The sequence below is a fragment of the Cryptomeria japonica genome, chromosome 4 (assembly GCF_030272615.1).
Source record: "Cryptomeria japonica chromosome 4, Sugi_1.0, whole genome shotgun sequence".
Classification (NCBI taxonomy): domain Eukaryota; kingdom Viridiplantae; phylum Streptophyta; class Pinopsida; order Cupressales; family Cupressaceae; genus Cryptomeria; species Cryptomeria japonica.
In genome coordinates, this window is record NC_081408.1 from 686,765,306 (window position 1) to 686,782,082 (window position 16,777).

A 16,777-nucleotide genomic window follows, 5' to 3' on the forward strand; every position below is an offset into this window, starting at 1 on the left:
CACTTGGGCCAAGTGGAGGCACGAGCAGATAATTTGGAGAGAGCGGTGATAGATGGTTCGATGGGAGATACCCTGAGGAAGTTGGCTTATAGAGCCAAGGAGGCTAAGTTTTACCAGTGACATTATGAGGATCTGGTGCCTTGGGAGCATAGAGTTCCTAGTTTTACAGCGATGAGATCTAGTTGATCTAGGGAGATTGGGTCAAGGATAGAGAGCAGAGGCATGATAGGGCCTATTCGTCAGGATCCACCTGGTGATCCCGGTGTCAGGACATCAGTTGTGAGACCATCACCCTGAGGAGATAGTCATACCTGAGAGACCTTGTCTCTATTGTATTTTTTATCATTTTTGTTGTATTGGGACAGACATGACATATCTTTTGTACATTTGATCACTTTTGAGATATATATGATACTGATTCTGTTGAGTGTTGTGTGTGTGTGAATGACTCCCTTTTTTTTTTATGTGTGTGTGTGTGTGCAGGTGTGGGCGCGATGGCCATGGGAGGCGGCGTTTGTTATTCTATCCCCGGCGGGCGCACAGGGCCGAACCGGAAATTGTTTCATGGCAGAGGAAGGAGAGGCGTCGTGGGGGTTACCTGCGAGCTGTGGACAGCGCTGCCCACGGCTATGAGCTCCGTAGCCCGTGGACGTCGCCGCCCACAGCTGTGGCTCCCGCAAACTATGGACGTCGCCGCCCACAGCTGCGACACCCGCAGACTGTGGACGTCGCTGCCCACAGTTGCGGCACCCGCAGCCTGTGGACGGCGCCACCCACGGCTGCGGCCTTGCCCTCCATTTTTTTTTGCTAATTTTTTTTGTTTTAAAATTTAGATAAAAGAAAATAACGTTAACATATATATATATATATATATGTATATATATATATATATATATATATATATATATATATATATATATATATATATATATATATATATATATATATATATATATATATATATATATACTGATGTATACATTTAAATATATGCCTAAAAGGAACATGTAAATACATCACTATTTTTTTTTTTTATAAATAGATTTTCAGAATAACATTATAACTCATTTAGGCCATTTTTGGGTTTATTATTTTTGTATATCTCTAAAATGCATGCAAGGATTTTCCTAATGTTATTTGCAGATTGAATAATGGGGAAAATATTTTTTTTTTTCTAAAAAAGGTTGAAGAAATATATGTTGAATATTCTATTTTTTTTTTTGTTTAAAAATAGCATTCTGCAACTAACATTTACAATGCATCCTAACAGCAACTTAATATATATTCTCTTTTTTTTTTTGTAGGCAAATTTAAGACTAGAACTATATGCTATTTTTTTCTTTTTTATAAAATAAACTACTACTATAGGATTTATTTTCTGCTTTAAATGAAAGTAAAAATGACAGATTTAATTAAATTTGCAGCAGCATAAGTAAAATCATAAGTAAAATAAGAATATAATGCATGAGCTTTCATATACCATTTCTATCTTGCATAAGTGAATAAATGAACCTTTATTTGCAGAATAAATATAAATTCTACAACTTTATTTCTTTTTTTTTTTTAATGAGGATTCAAATACAAGCTAATATATTACATCTTCCCTTTTTGCAAGACTAACCAAAATAGGAGAAATACTTTTCTTTAGCAAGTTAAAATACAAGGTAAATAACAATACAAATAGGTTTGAAATCCCAACAAGTATTTTCCCTTCCATAGGAATATGAATAAAATAAATGCACTTTTTTTTGAAATGAAATACAACATAGCTCACATTCTTTTTCTTTCTTTTTTCTTGCTATAAATAAATACATTCTTTTTGAACTATTTCTGCAACTTAGAATAGCAACTAATCCCTTTATCCTTTCTTTTCCATCCCAAGCAACCTGTAATAAAATACAACTTGGACCATGGAGAGCTCACCTCCTAGCCTAGGCTTACTAGAAGCCACCCCCGAGCTTGGAGAACCAAGCACTAGATGGGTTACAAACAAGCAAACAACACAAAAAATAAGGCAAACACTCAACATGCATATCCCCATCCCAAGCTACACTTTCACCACATTTTGTGATGATCAATCCATGGGTGGAAGTGGACCAAGTACCATTGGGGAGATTGTAAGCCAAAATACAACTCAAGCCACCTCATGGCAATACAAAATACAACCAAAGATTCATCTCCATTCCTTATGCCCCCCGAAAGGCTCAAGAGCCATATTCTCTCCCCTTATGACCCCCAAATGCATACACAAGGCTATGCAGCAAGGGTCACAAAGGACACCCTTGAGATCACTCTCCTTAAGGAGAGCCTCTCACCCAAGGCTGTCATACTCCTTCCACCCCAAGACCAAGAGTAGGAGGCCTTGGACACTCCCAAAAACAAAAACACATAAACAAAAAACATAGAAATGAAAACTTACATTTTTCTCCTACAACAATTTACATATACACATCTCTTTCAACAAGCATCTATTTCTTTCAAAAACAACATAAACAACATAAACAAAAGAAAGTAAAACCAACCTTAATCTGCCAATAGGTATGTTAGATTTAGTTGGGGATGAGCTGCCCAAATCCACACAAACTTTCCACCAACCCTTCATGAAAATTCTATCCTACAACTAATTTTCAAAACAAATGCATAATCTCCAACAATGGAGAGTGGGTGATTACTCACTAAGTCCCTAATCCTTGCCTAAGAAGGCCTCTCACACACTTCCCAACCCCTTGGGTGAGGTGAGAGTTCCCATTGGTTGCTCTTCCCAACCTCTTACATATTACTAAAACTGGAAAGGGAAAAGGTGAGAGAGAATGGGGAAGAGAGTTTGACATCAAAAGGGAAGGTTGTCTATCCTAGGAGGAAGCTTCTAAGTCGAATTTTCGCTCACCTTGGGAAAACCACTTTTTGAGGTGACTAAACAGTCACATGGGAGTAGTCACATGTTTCAAAATACCCCTAACCCATAGGTATACCCTTTGGACCTTTGGAAAAGCCCTAAAACTAACCCTAGGAGTCCATTTAACCCCTTAGAAACCCAACTGAAGTTAACCTACGGGTCAAACCTGAGTTGACCACTCCCAAGACTCCCTACCCAAGGCAAATTTGGGACCACACTCATGTGTTTGAATGGCTTTGGTAGAAACAAAACTCCCTCCAAGAGACAAGTCAAAATCAATGACACTAATCAGCACGTGTCAAGTGACACAATAAAATACAATATAAAAATCACACATGGAATTAGTCTCTTGTAGGATTACACATATACATAGAAATCAATTTTAACACTCAAGCATCATACACTTCACAAATAAAATACATTACAAATGGGGTGTTGTCTCTCCAAATAGACAACCCCTGGCTTAACAAACGTGCATTGGTCTAGGTTTGGTTCTCCATTTAAATTCCATGGTCACATGGATAATTTTCCTGCGCATCTCAATTAAGACATTAGTAGTTTCAAATAATCACAATTATACATAATTAAATACATGGATTTCATTGCACATCAAACACTCATACATTTGGCAACAATAATTCAATATCTCATTCATTCAAATTTGATTCCACATAAGCAATTAACATAATTCTCAAAATTGAACCATTCATAAAATAAGCATCATTTTTCTATCATCAAAATGAAGTCCTGAAATTCCAATAATGACATTCACCATTTCAAGGTAATTCTATTCTAGCAACATATAAAGTTTCATAATCATCAAGCATAAAATAAAGCATCAACATATGTCAATGAGATCCAAATCATGGAATCATATAGGTTCTAAATCCATAAAGCATAAAATAAAGCATCCATAATACTCTCAATATGCAAATAACGGAAAATGTCAAACTGAGTCGGGGTAGGGCCTCACAGTTTGGACATGATTCTCTTAGTCAGTTGCAAGTTTTGATGTAGGATGAAATTTTGATCAATGTTGCCTGTAGCTAAATTTACCTCTTGATGTGGATATGTACAATGATTACCAAGCCATGGTGGGATATGACGAACTGATATTTAGATAAACAAGGACAATGACTATGCTAAGTATGTCCGGGATAACATTGATTTGGATAAAGTGTTGTACGATGGTTGATAGTGTTTGGTGGTGGATATAAAAAGCTCTAGAGTATAGATAGATAGAGGAGTTGTCCTCTCACAAGTATCGCTTGTTGCCAGGTTTTCACGAGTTGTTTTTATTGTACCCTTTTTGTTTTGTTCCTTTTGTATTTTTCTGATATTTTGATTTGTTTGTATTTTTCACTTTTTCCATGCATTAGACTACTCAAGTATAGTATTTCTTCAAATGGATGTTGTTGGTTGGGTCTCCGAGGACATTGCCTTCTGAAGTTGTTACCTGATAGGTGGCTGATCCATAGGTAGAGATGATGACATAGGGACCTAACCAGTTAGGTTCAAATTTCCCTTTCTTTTCTCAATCCTATTGGTTTCTGGGATTTTATTTGAGTACAAGATCATCAATTTTGAAATTCCTGGGGATGACTTTGTGGTTGTAGCTTCTGCACATGCGTTGCTGGCATGCTTTGAGGTGATTATAGGCATGTTGTTGCTTTTCATCTAAAAGTTCTATCTCTTGCACTCTGTTTACTCGATACTCTTTATCTGGAATGAGGCCTTTTATAGATACTCTGAGAGATGGAATTTCTACCTCAAGAGGTAAAATTGCTTCTGACCCATACCCTAATGAATATGGCATAGCTCTTGTAGGTGTCCTAATGCTAGTTCTATATGCCCAAAGTGTTGGATTGAGTTGTACGTGCCAATCTTTTCTTGTATCATTCACTGTTTTCTTGAGGATTTTCAATATGGTTTTGTTGGATGGTTCAGCTTGACCATTCTCCTATGGGTAGTAAGGTGTAGAGAAATGATGTTGGATTTGGAATCATTCACATAGTTCTCGTACATCCTAGTTTTTGAAAGGTCATCCATTATCTATGATGATGGAACTTGGAATGCCATATCTGTATATCAGATAATTAAGAATGAAGGATGCAATTTGCTTCCCTGCCACTGTGGTCATGGGAACCGCTTCAATCCACTTGGTAAAGTATTATGTTGTAGTGATAATGAACTTGTGTCCATTTGAAGATGAAGGGTGTATTTTAACTACTAAGTCTAGTCCCCACTGGCAAATGGGCCAACATGTCATGAATGGTTGCAATTCCTATGCTGGTGCATGTATAAGATTGCCATGGATTTGGCACTTAGGACATTTCTTTGCAAACTAATAAGAATCCTTTTCCATTGTCGGCCAGTAATATCCCATTCTCAGAAGTTTTTTGGCGAGAGTAGGACCACTTGAATGTGTACCACATATACCTTTGTGAAGTTATTGTAAAGTTGAGTCAAATTCATTACAATCAAGACAACGAAGAAGAGTACCATCTAGACCTCAATGGTAAAGTGTATCAGTAGTTAGGGTATAACGGGCGGCTTGTCGGATGAAGTCGTGTTTCTAGTTTTGAGATAGGTCAATGGGTAGTACATTGTTTTTGAGATACTCATATATTGTTCCATATAGGGGAGAGTCATAACCGTTTAAGGCATAGATAACATTGGATGCGGGATGGTCATAGGTTGGGGAAAATAGTTGCTCTACCAGAAATTTGTAACGACTCTATTGTTCGAGAATCTGTAGTAGTGAGGTGATAGTAGCCATTGCATTGGCTGCTCTATTTTCCAATCTTGGTATTTGCTCGAAGGTGATTTGTACAAAATATTGTTTGAGATCATCCACCATTTGTTTCTAGGGTAGTAACTTGTCATCTTTTGTCTGATAGTCATTATTGATCTGATTTATGACTAGTTGTGAATCTCCATAGACTTTTAATTCTGTGATTCTCTATTCTATGACCATTTTGATGCCTATTACCAATGCCTCATATTCAACAATGTTATTTGTGCATAGAAACATAAGCCTATATGATCTTGGGATGGTGTGTCCATTAGGAGTGATGAACAAAATGACCGCACCTGAGCCATGTTGAGTATAGGATCCATCAAAGTATAGGGTCCATTTCTTGGTGGTTATAGTAAGAACATCCCTATCTAGAAACTCGATCTCCATCGGTTGTTTATCTGGTAATGGTGCATTAGCCAATTGATCTGCAATTATTTGGCCTTTGATGACTTGACGTTATATGTAGTGGATATCAAATTCACCGAGGACCATTACCCATTTGGCCAATCTTCCTGTGAGAGTTGCTTTGCTGAGTAAATATTTGAGAGGATCATTTTTTGCTTATAGTTTGATTGTATGAGCTAACATGTAGTGTCGGAACTTTTGAGAAGCAAATACCACTGTCAAACAGGCTTTCTCAATGAGTGTATAATTGAGTTCATATCCATTCAAAGTTCTACTGATGTAATAGATAGCTCTTTCTTTGCTTTCTTGATCTTCTTGTGCTAATAGTGCCTCTAGTGATATGTTAGTTGATATGTAGAGAATAAGTGGCTTCCCTTCTATTGGTGGTACCAGAACTGGTGGGTTCATTAGATATTGCCTGATTTGATAGAATGATTCTGCACATTTTGCTTCCCATCTGAAAGGTACATTTTTATGTAGCAAGTGATTGAATGGTAATATTTTATCTGCTAGCTGGGCGATGAATTACCTGATTGATTGTAGCCATCCTTGCAAAGATCTGAGTTGACTAATGTTCTTAGGTGGTGGCATCTCCATGATGGCTTGTACCTTCATTGAATCTAATTCAATGCCCATTTTTGAGACTATATAGCCTAATAACTTGCTTGATGTTACTTTGAAGACACACTTCTTAGGGTTGAGCATGACTTGGAATTTATCCAACCTATCGCAAATTTTCTCTAAGGTGCCCAGATGTTCCGCTTGGGTAAATGACTTAACTAGTAAATCATCTACATAGTCTTCCATGAAAGTATGCATCATGTCATGAAATATTGTCATCATTTCTCTTTGATAAGTTGCCCTAGCATTCTTTAAGCCAAATGGTATGACATTCCAACAATACGTTCCCCAAGGATAGGTGAATGTTGTTTTACCTTGATCCTCTGGAGCTATCTTGATTTAGTTATAGCCAGAAAAACCATCCATTAATAATAACATTACATGGCTTGTTGTGAGGTCTACAATTATGTCGATGCTGGGCAAAGGAAAGTCATCCTTTGGATAGGCCTTGTTAACATCTCTAAAATCTGTGCATATTCTAATGTTACCATCTAGTTTTGAAACTGGCACTATGTTGGAAATCCATTCAGCATAGTCTATAGGTCGAATGAATTCGACGTCTAATAATTTCTTTAGCTCAGCTTTGACCATGAGTGCCACATGTGGATTCATCTTTCTTAGTTTTTGTTTGACTAGCTTAGCTCCTAGAGCAATGGATAGGTGATGCATGATCAATTGTGGATCAATCTCGGGCATATCAACATATGACCAAGAAAAATTGATTTGTTTTTCTTTGAAGAATTTAATAAACTCTGATTTTTCGTCATCTGTCAGAGATTCTGCTAGATGTATGTTTTTGGTTGCTTCTTCTTTACCAATGTTGATTGATTGAGTTGGCTCAATCAATATGGGTGATCGCTCCTAATAGTGTTCAGGAAGAGTGTCAAGTCTCTCATCCTTAGGTGCCTTAGAAAGGTTTTCACCTTTAGATGTGTCCTTTATTTTTAGTTGTTTGTGATCTAATGCTGCCATTGGCTGGTTTTCAATATTAGAACCTTTATGTTTTTTATTTTTGCGACTAAGAGACTTGGCACTCCCTAGATTGCAGATGTCATTATTTTGTTTGCTGGTAGAGTCAGTTTTTGGGTTGATGGTACATAAGTAATGGATAATGGAGTCATCATCTGGAAAAATTGGTATGTCATGATTTTTCAGGTTCATCCCAGTCTATGAGGTTAGGAAAGACAAGTGGCAAAGAGTCATTGGGTGTGTCAAGTTCAGCTGCAGTAAGCATCATGATGGACCTATATCATTAAGAATATTTGGGATATTGAATAAGTTAATGATATTGTCGAGATCTTTGATTGTATCATCTTCTATGTAAACTTGCTTGTAATGTTGACACTCATTTTCCTTGGTGTCATAGATATTTTGTGGACCAAATTCAAGTAATCTAGGCTCTGTGCCTTGTCCTTCTTGAGAAAGGGGTGTATGAATAGCATTTTCAGCAATATCTTCAGTAATATTTGAACAGCTACCCCACTCATACTCATTTGATATAGTCTCAAAAGTATTATCCTAGATTCTTTCAGTGTTGTGGACTGGTATGTTGTAAGGCAAAAACAGGTCCCTGATGATTGATACTATTTTGATAGTTTTCTCTGATTTCACATCAGATCCTACTTCTACTTTTTGTATCTGCTCATATATCATCTCTCCTAGGGGAGTAATGATGTCATCAGGAGGTGATTCTTCTTTATGTGAAATAGGTTCCTAAACATGGTGTACTTCTGCACAAGGTGTTTCGACGTTTGGAATGATTGACTCTTTGTGTTGTGTCTCTTTTTCCTTGTATTCTCGTTCCTTTCGTATTGTTTTTGCTGATTCAAATAGTGCCTCCTACCATGAGTCCTCTTTGTATTTCTTCTTTTCTTTCCACTGAAGATTTTTATATTTGCTTGGTATCTTCTTTGGGGGTAGAGTGTGCTCGTAGCCCAATCCTAGTTTGTCTTTAGAAAATTGTGAAGGAGGATCCAATGGTTCTGTAGCACCTTCTTGACGCTTGCCAATAGGTCCTTTGACACTATATCCCATTTTTTGCATGATCAGGTAGCCTTTTCCATACAAGTATGTTGGTATAGCGACTTCCATAGTAGCTGCCCTGACTTCCTCTTCATCCTTTTATAGCCAATTGAGGATATCCTTTTCTTCTGATTCATGAGCGAGTGTGCCTAGCTGAATAAATTTGCCATCAAAATTGGTGATGGGGTGTGTTTCTTGATGAGTTGATGCTCAAGGTAGCCCATGAGATTTAGGTGATAGTGGTAAGTTGATCAGACACAAGGGTTCCAAAGAGTACTCTCCCATGCCTTGTTCTTTGATTTTCATCTTTTGTTTAAAATCCATGGATAAAGATCTAGGCTCTTCTTGCTGAAAATTTGGTGCCGACGAAAGTTGTTTTTCCCTGTTATGTGGAACCAAACTATCTTGGCCTACCCCCATAACATTACAATGTTGAAAAGGGTTACGATCTGCTGATATAGAAATTTCCTATCCATTGTATGGGAACTTAACACACTGGTGATAAGCTGAGGGTACTGATTACATTTCATGTATCTAAGGTCAACCCAATAAGATATTGTATGTGAGGTCTATGTCTAAGACTTGGCACATAGTGTCCTTTTGTATCGGTCCCACTTGAATTGGCAAAACCACTATTCCTTTGGATGACCTTTCTTCATTATCATTTGCTTTGATAGTGATCCTTTTGTGTGGATCAATAGACTGTCCAGAGAAGCCTAATGCATGGATAAGTTTTAAGGTACAGATATTGAGTCCATCTCCTCCATCTACTAATACTCTTTTGATCCAATATTTGTAAACCAATACTTCAATGAGGAGTGGGGTATTGTGTGGATGACTTAATGAAATGTTACCATGCTCAGAAAATGTGAGATTATGAGGCCTTGTCATGTGAGCCACCATGGCTTGGAATTTTTCAGTATCCAAATCTTGAGGTACATTTGTTTCCAGTAGTGCTTGTTCCAAGATGTCCTTGTGTTTTGGTAAAAGTTTCAGTAACTCAAGTATAGATATTTGAGCAAGGGTTCTTCGCAATTGACTGACCAGATCATATTGAACTTTGGGTATGGTGTTTGATGTTGATGTATGTCCCTTCAATACATATTTTTGAGGTCGGGTGGTGACGTTGATTGATTCATGCTCATTTTTGTTTTGATCTGAATAAAATTGATGCAATTATCATCTATTGATATATGATTGATGGTGTTATTGTATATGTGATTGATACGAGCTCCCCTAGTATCGTTTGATGTCAAAGCTCCATCTTTGTTGTAATTAGGAAGAGGATTCTTAAAGGCTCCATGGTCACCATTTATCTTGAGACCATCAACTGTTAAATCACCTCTATCAATCATGTCTTGAACAATAATTTTCAGCCTCATGCAATCATTTGTTTGATGTCCTTTGTTTCGATGGAAATCACAAAAGTGCAAGTCATTCCACCAAGGTGGTTTAACGAATGGTTCAAAATTGTTAATTGCTAGTAAGGAGATGATTCTGTTTGCCAGGAGCTCTTTGAAAGTGGACTCCAATGATTGCCCTAATGGTGTGTAAATGCGTTTAGGAAATTTATTGGCGTTACCTCATGAGGTTGTATTGGGTGTTCAATTGGTGTTATTATTTTGAGTATTATTGGGGTTGTTGGTGTTGAGATTGTCTTGATTGGTATTATAAGCGTTAGTGTTTTTGTTAGCACCCTTTTTATTCTTGGTAGTCTGAGTATTACCTGATAGAGCTAATACTGGTTGTTTAGATTTCACATCATTAGCTTCATTTCCTCCTTCATTTCCCATGTTTTTGTTTCTGGTATAGAATATGGATTTGTCTAAGTTATTGTTGTTTTGGTTATTGTAGTTGGATGAATTTGTTCCTTCTTTGAAGAATTTCAATGTTCCTTTCTTGACACATGCCTCTTCTACTTGGCTGCCATTTTCAATCAATTTGGCAAAAGATGGTATTCATTAGAGTTTGAGTATGTAACTCATCTCGCTATTCAAATTGTCAATGAAGATTTCCATCTTTTCCTTTTCAAGAACATCTCGAGGATATCTTGAGACCATTCATCACCAACATTGAAGGAATACCATGAATGTTTCATTGTTTTTCTATTTGGTATTGCAGACATCTAGCATGGTGATGGCATGTTGAATGTTGTAGGAGTATTGAGTGATGAATTTGTTGACCAACTCATCAAAGGATCTGACACGAGGTGTGATTTTTGACAACCATTCCATTGTTTGCCCTCCCAAGCTTCTTGGGAATAATCTCATTAAATAGGTGTCATCATGGGTAAATTCCAGGATCATGGTACAAAATTCTTGAACATGATCATGAGGATCACATTTTCCATCATATTTGTCAAATTTGGAAATGTCTGAATTTGGAGGAAAAGGTACCATGTTTAACCTTCTGTTAAAAGGATAAGGACAAATTTCAGTCAAGGAATACCGTACAGTTGATCCTTGTTGCATGTCTTGCATTTTTTTTGTAGCATTTTCATTTTCTCTGTCAGAGCAACCAAGGGTGCATTTGTTTGCTGAGGGAAGAGTTCTTCCCTCTCATGGTTTCTAGTTTGGAATGGCGTGTAATGGTATGTTTTTCTCAGGGATGTTTTGCTCAGGAATTTTTTGTTCAGGTATGTTTTGCTCAGGGTCACCTGGGTCTTCTTCCCTTTGCTATTCTTGGTAAGTATAGAGTCAAGACCTTGTCCTAAAAGTGTTTGTATCAAAGTCTTCGGGAATCCTAACTCCTTTTCTTGTGAGCATGAGTAGGTACTTTTCTTTGTCAGCCTCAATAAGTTTTTCCATAAATTTTTGAAATGAAGGGTTTTTTAGACATTCTTAGAGGAGCTCGTCAGTAATCTCAGTGTCCTTGAGATTTGGATACTTGAAGGGATTTGATAATCTTCATCCCATACTAGACTCTGGTTGTGTCTCTCTTTGTTTGTTTTGTTGAGAGTGAGTGACAACGGGCATCTAGTAGAAATCTTTGTGATGAAGGGAACGAATTCCCTATCTATGTGTTGTTCAGGGGTTGGTGGTTCAAATCGAGGTATATCGTAAGTGATGCACACTTCAGGGAATAAGGCCGGATTGATCTTTCTTCCTTGATTTAGGTATTGATTGAATGATGATTTTTGACAGAATTCTCTACTCCTCAATGGTTCCTTATCAAATTCATTTGTTTTGTCTTGAAGATACAAGCACATATGACGAAGGAATGTTTGATGAAATTTGAAGAGTTGGTGATTGATGTATAAAAATCTATTCCTTTTGGAAAGTTTGAGAGAACTGGGTTGTTGTTTTCTCAACTTAGTGTTATGATAAATACTCTTTCTTCTCAGAATATGAAGATTAGTCATGCATGAGCGATCAATGGTTGGTTTCCTTTGATTTGTTTTGGATTTGGTTATCTTGTTTGGAAACTTAAGTTTTACTTTATCAAATGAAGGTTGAAATGCCCCCTCATGAAAAAGTGTGTCAAATGATATGGAATAAGAGCTTTCCCAATATGGAAACTCGATTTGACAACTCGAAGTTTGAAACAAGTATGGTTTTGGATTAAAAAAATCCATTTGATGGAAGGACCTTTTGATACGTGTGATGGTGTTTACCTGATTTTAATAGGAGAGATGTCTTTTACCTTGAGACTAGTTTTTAGATTTTGATAACTTTGTTTTACGGAGAACTTGCAATGGGAATAGTTTTGATACTTTAATTAGATTTTCTATTTGATGGAGTTTAAGTTGAGGAAATAAGGCTTCCTAAACTGTTTTCATATTTTTCAAAAATAGCCTCTGTTTTGCCCCCTGTTTTCTCAGTTTCTACTACGGGCTAAGATAGAAACTAGATGTGCTACTGAATTTCATCAACGCGCTAGAGAACGGACTCCACGCGCTAAGCTTCCCTCTGTGATGCACTAACTGGATGTTTTGAATTTGTTTTGGTCTAAAAGGTTATGCGCTAATATGGGCTACCAATGTGCTGACTGTTGGTCTCGATGCACTAATTCTTGATCCCCACGCGCTAAGCCATTGCTTCAATGCACTAGAATGTTCTCAGAAAGAGCTAAGTTTAAACTGTTAATTTTGGATTTGGTGATGTGCTAATGTTTAAATCAATGCACTATGTTGAATCTTGCAAGCATTGAAAAAATGGTTCCGAAGTGCTAAGATGATTCTTTTATGCGCTAAACTGCCTCGATAGTTTGACTTGGTGGTTTTCTGCAATTTTTGAACTTTGCTTTTAATGATGACGGATGAATTTTTGAAGTAAGAAATGAATGCACAACACAAAAGAGATAACTATTTTTCCTAGTCTAAACAATGAGTGTATGTTCTGCGAGGATGTGTTCGAATCCCTAATGTTTTAACAGGTTTTGATACAGATAAAATAGATTAGTCAGACTCTTTATTCAAAGGTCATTGACAATACCATAGCCCACTAGTCTCAATACTCCGTCAGCTCAAACAGCCTTGTCACCCCCTAGGGGGTGCCCATTTTTTGCCTTTTGCCAAAAATTAACTCAAAGTGAATTGCTTCACAATTGAGTAGCTATCTTGGGAGATATATGGTCAGTAATCTTGGGGGTGAATTCTTCCCCACCCTTATACTATGATATTACAAATGTTTGGATACTGACTCAGCTCAAGGTTTCTAATGCTATGGTTCATAATCAGGCTTCTTGTTCGGCCGTCAGTGATAAACTCCCTCAGAAGGTTTCCCAACCTTTACAACAAAGACTTTACGTATCTCAAGGATAATGGGGGAAGGCTAATCTCTAAGCGCAACCATTGAAAAAGACTTTCGTCACTTTCCACTTTTGATTAAAGTGGGTTGGAACACTTGGCATCAAAGTCATTTCCCACTTAGGTCGTTCCCCTCACATCGGCCAAAGAATGGCTTTAAGAGTTGTTCAACTCCTTGGGAGGGCAGGCTTGCTAAAGGTTTTAATGCAATAAACACTGAAAGCGTAAGAGTGGTCTAGCTTTTTTATCACCCAGTTAAGGGGAGAGCATATTCCTTCCACTTTCGAATCAAAGCACACAAGTGTTTGTTTTAACTTTTCATTGCAATGATTTGGTAAAATCTATATGGAGATATTGCTCCACAAAAACATGGTGTTTATTTTATCCCATCAAATCAGTAATTATTTGATCTAGTAAAGGAACCTGGTCAACAAAGCAAAATTTTGATTTTGCGTCAACAAAATAAAATCGACAAAAGGGGAAGAACTTCCCTCTTTAACTTGAAACAAAAATGTAAACAGGTGTGGTTCTTTTTCCTTGCAAAAATTGAAGTTGATCCTTTTATGATGGTAAGGTTCTTTTTAAAGCCTTTTGCACAATGAAAGATTTGTCTTGTTCTTTTTAGCAACACAAAAGGAAAGTTTTTCTCCTATGAAAGCAAGAAAGATTTTGATTGTGGTTCTTTTTAAGTACCCAAATGAGGTGTGAGTTCAATTTTACCTTTAAACAAGAATTAAAAGACTTGAAATTTTCAGCTAACTTAGCTAAGTAAAAAAAAATTCAAACTAAAAAATAAAAATGAGCTCCAACCTACAAGAAACTGTCAGAAATCCTGTAAAATATCAATGAAAACAATTAGAAAAATATTGGCTTTGTGGACTTCTACAAGTCTAAATTTAATCTCAATTACAAATTAATTTTTTACTTTTGTCTGTGATGCACTACAGAAAAGACAGTATGCGCTATAGAATAACTGGGATGCACTATCAAACAGACTGGAAGCACTGTAATGTTTTCTGAATGCATTGTTTTGTTAAGTTCCCATGCCAAGACCTACAGGAAAAATTTTAACAATTATATGCGCTAAGGGATGGTTTCCAGTTGCTAGGAAATGAGTCCCACATGCCGAATAATATACGAGATGCGCTGGAATATTAACCAGATGCATTAAGGGATGTTCCCCACATGCCGATTCCTATTTTCTACGTACCTACAAAAGTAGTTAAATTCAAAAATTGATTTGATTCATGGGTTCGAGCCCCACTATGGGTGCCAGTAATGTGTGCAGGAAAAGAAGTTCAATGAAACTCAATAAGTGAAAATATTCCAAAGGACTTGTCCACACACCCATGGGACTCTTGGTGCAAGTTATGGAGTCATGAGGAATGACTCAACTTCCCAAGGTGAGTTCAATGGTTCTCTATCTCACAAGGTCCCTCAAGCCAATGCCTTTGCTCTTAGATCACTGAGTAAAATGACTTAGGGATGACAAATACAAGAATGAGGGATGCTTTAGATTTATTTTAACATGAAATGCATCCTATTTATGCATGACTCTACCAAATGAGTTAAACTAGATTATAAGATAACAACATTAGTAACAATACTATCCTAACATGATATATTAGTTATATGATTTAAGCTAATGATAATAGAAATGCTCTAAAAATGCTTATTAGATTTATTTCTATTACAAAGAGAGGCTAAATGCTTACTAAAAATGAAGTATAAGTATGATGCTAAAGACTTAGATCCTCCAAAATGGAGAAATGAAGGCTCTATTTATAGAAGAAACAAGGCAATGGATGGTCAGGATTGAAGGATTTAATCAAGGGTCAGGATTGAAAGTTATCAATCCATGTTTGCAATTTTCACCAATGAAATGGTTATAATTGTCAACATAAGACTGGTTGAGAGGGGATGAAAGAAGCGTTAAATACTTGAGAAGACCTCATGGTTACCTTAGGAGGTAAGGGTTAAGGTTAGGTGAAGGTTAAGGTTATCCAATGGATAAAGCTTTTACCCAAGGGGTAAACTCTTGTCCAAGGGTTAAAGGAATAACCATGGTCAAAGCAATGAATGCTTGATGAGACCCTTGGGTTAGATGAGGGTTGAGTTAGGCAAAAAGTCTCTAACCATGCCTCAAAGGGTTAGTTAACCATTAATTGTTTGAAGACTTTGTGGACAAATTTGTAAGAGTCCTTCGAAATTTGGGGGTATTCAACAAGTTAGCTTGTTGAAGGCATAAAGGCTTTAATGCCTTTCAAAGACTTTGAGGGTTTGAGAAGTGAATTCCCTTTGTTTAAGGATGTGACAATATTTAGGAGATGGGCTAGGATAATTTAGAAGTGATTAGAAGAATCTAGAAGGGGTTTAGAGAGGCAAGTGGGAGACGTAGGAAAATGCAAGTGGGTGAGGGATACTAGGATTTAATTAAAATAACTTGCTTTATTTCAATTTTGGTTGCAAGTGGGGGATTAAATAAATTAGATTTATTTAATTGGGGTGAACTATTTACTTAAATGTAAATTTAATTAAAAAGTAGAGATAAATAATTTAATTAAATAAAATGATTTATTCAATTAAATGATATGAAGGACTTAAGTGAATTTAAATAAATAAATTGAATAATTTATTTAGTCAAATAGAAGAATGTGGATGATTTAATTAAATTAAATTTAACTAAATAGAGGAATGAGAATAAAATGAACATTAAATATTCATTTAGGAATGTGGTCAATTTTATACGTCTACAGATAGAAACTTGTTTAGTTTTAGAGTGAAATACCAGATTCTTAGATATATCAATTGCTGCCAAGTTGTCACAATAAATGATTATCGGTTCTTTGCATTTTACCTTTATGTCTTTCAACATTTTCTTAATCCATAATACCTAAGTACAATTATTTGTTGCAGCAACATATTCTGATTCTGATGTTGATAATGATGTACAACTCTGTTTCTTGCTCAACCATGAAATCAATCTGCTACCAAGAAAGAATGCCCCGCCGGTGGTGCTATTTCTGTCATCTACATCTCCTGCCCAATTTGCATCAGTGTATGCACATAAATCAAAATTTTCATCTTTTGGATACCATAAACCAAGATTTGTTGTGCCTTGTAAATACTGGAAAATCCTTTTTACTGTTGATTCATGATTTTCTCTAGGATTACTCTGAAATCTTGAAACAATACACACTACATTCATTATATCAGGGCTTGTTTGTGTCAAATACAGTAAACCTCCAATCATAGATTTGTATCTTGTCGGATTAACAAGAGCTGA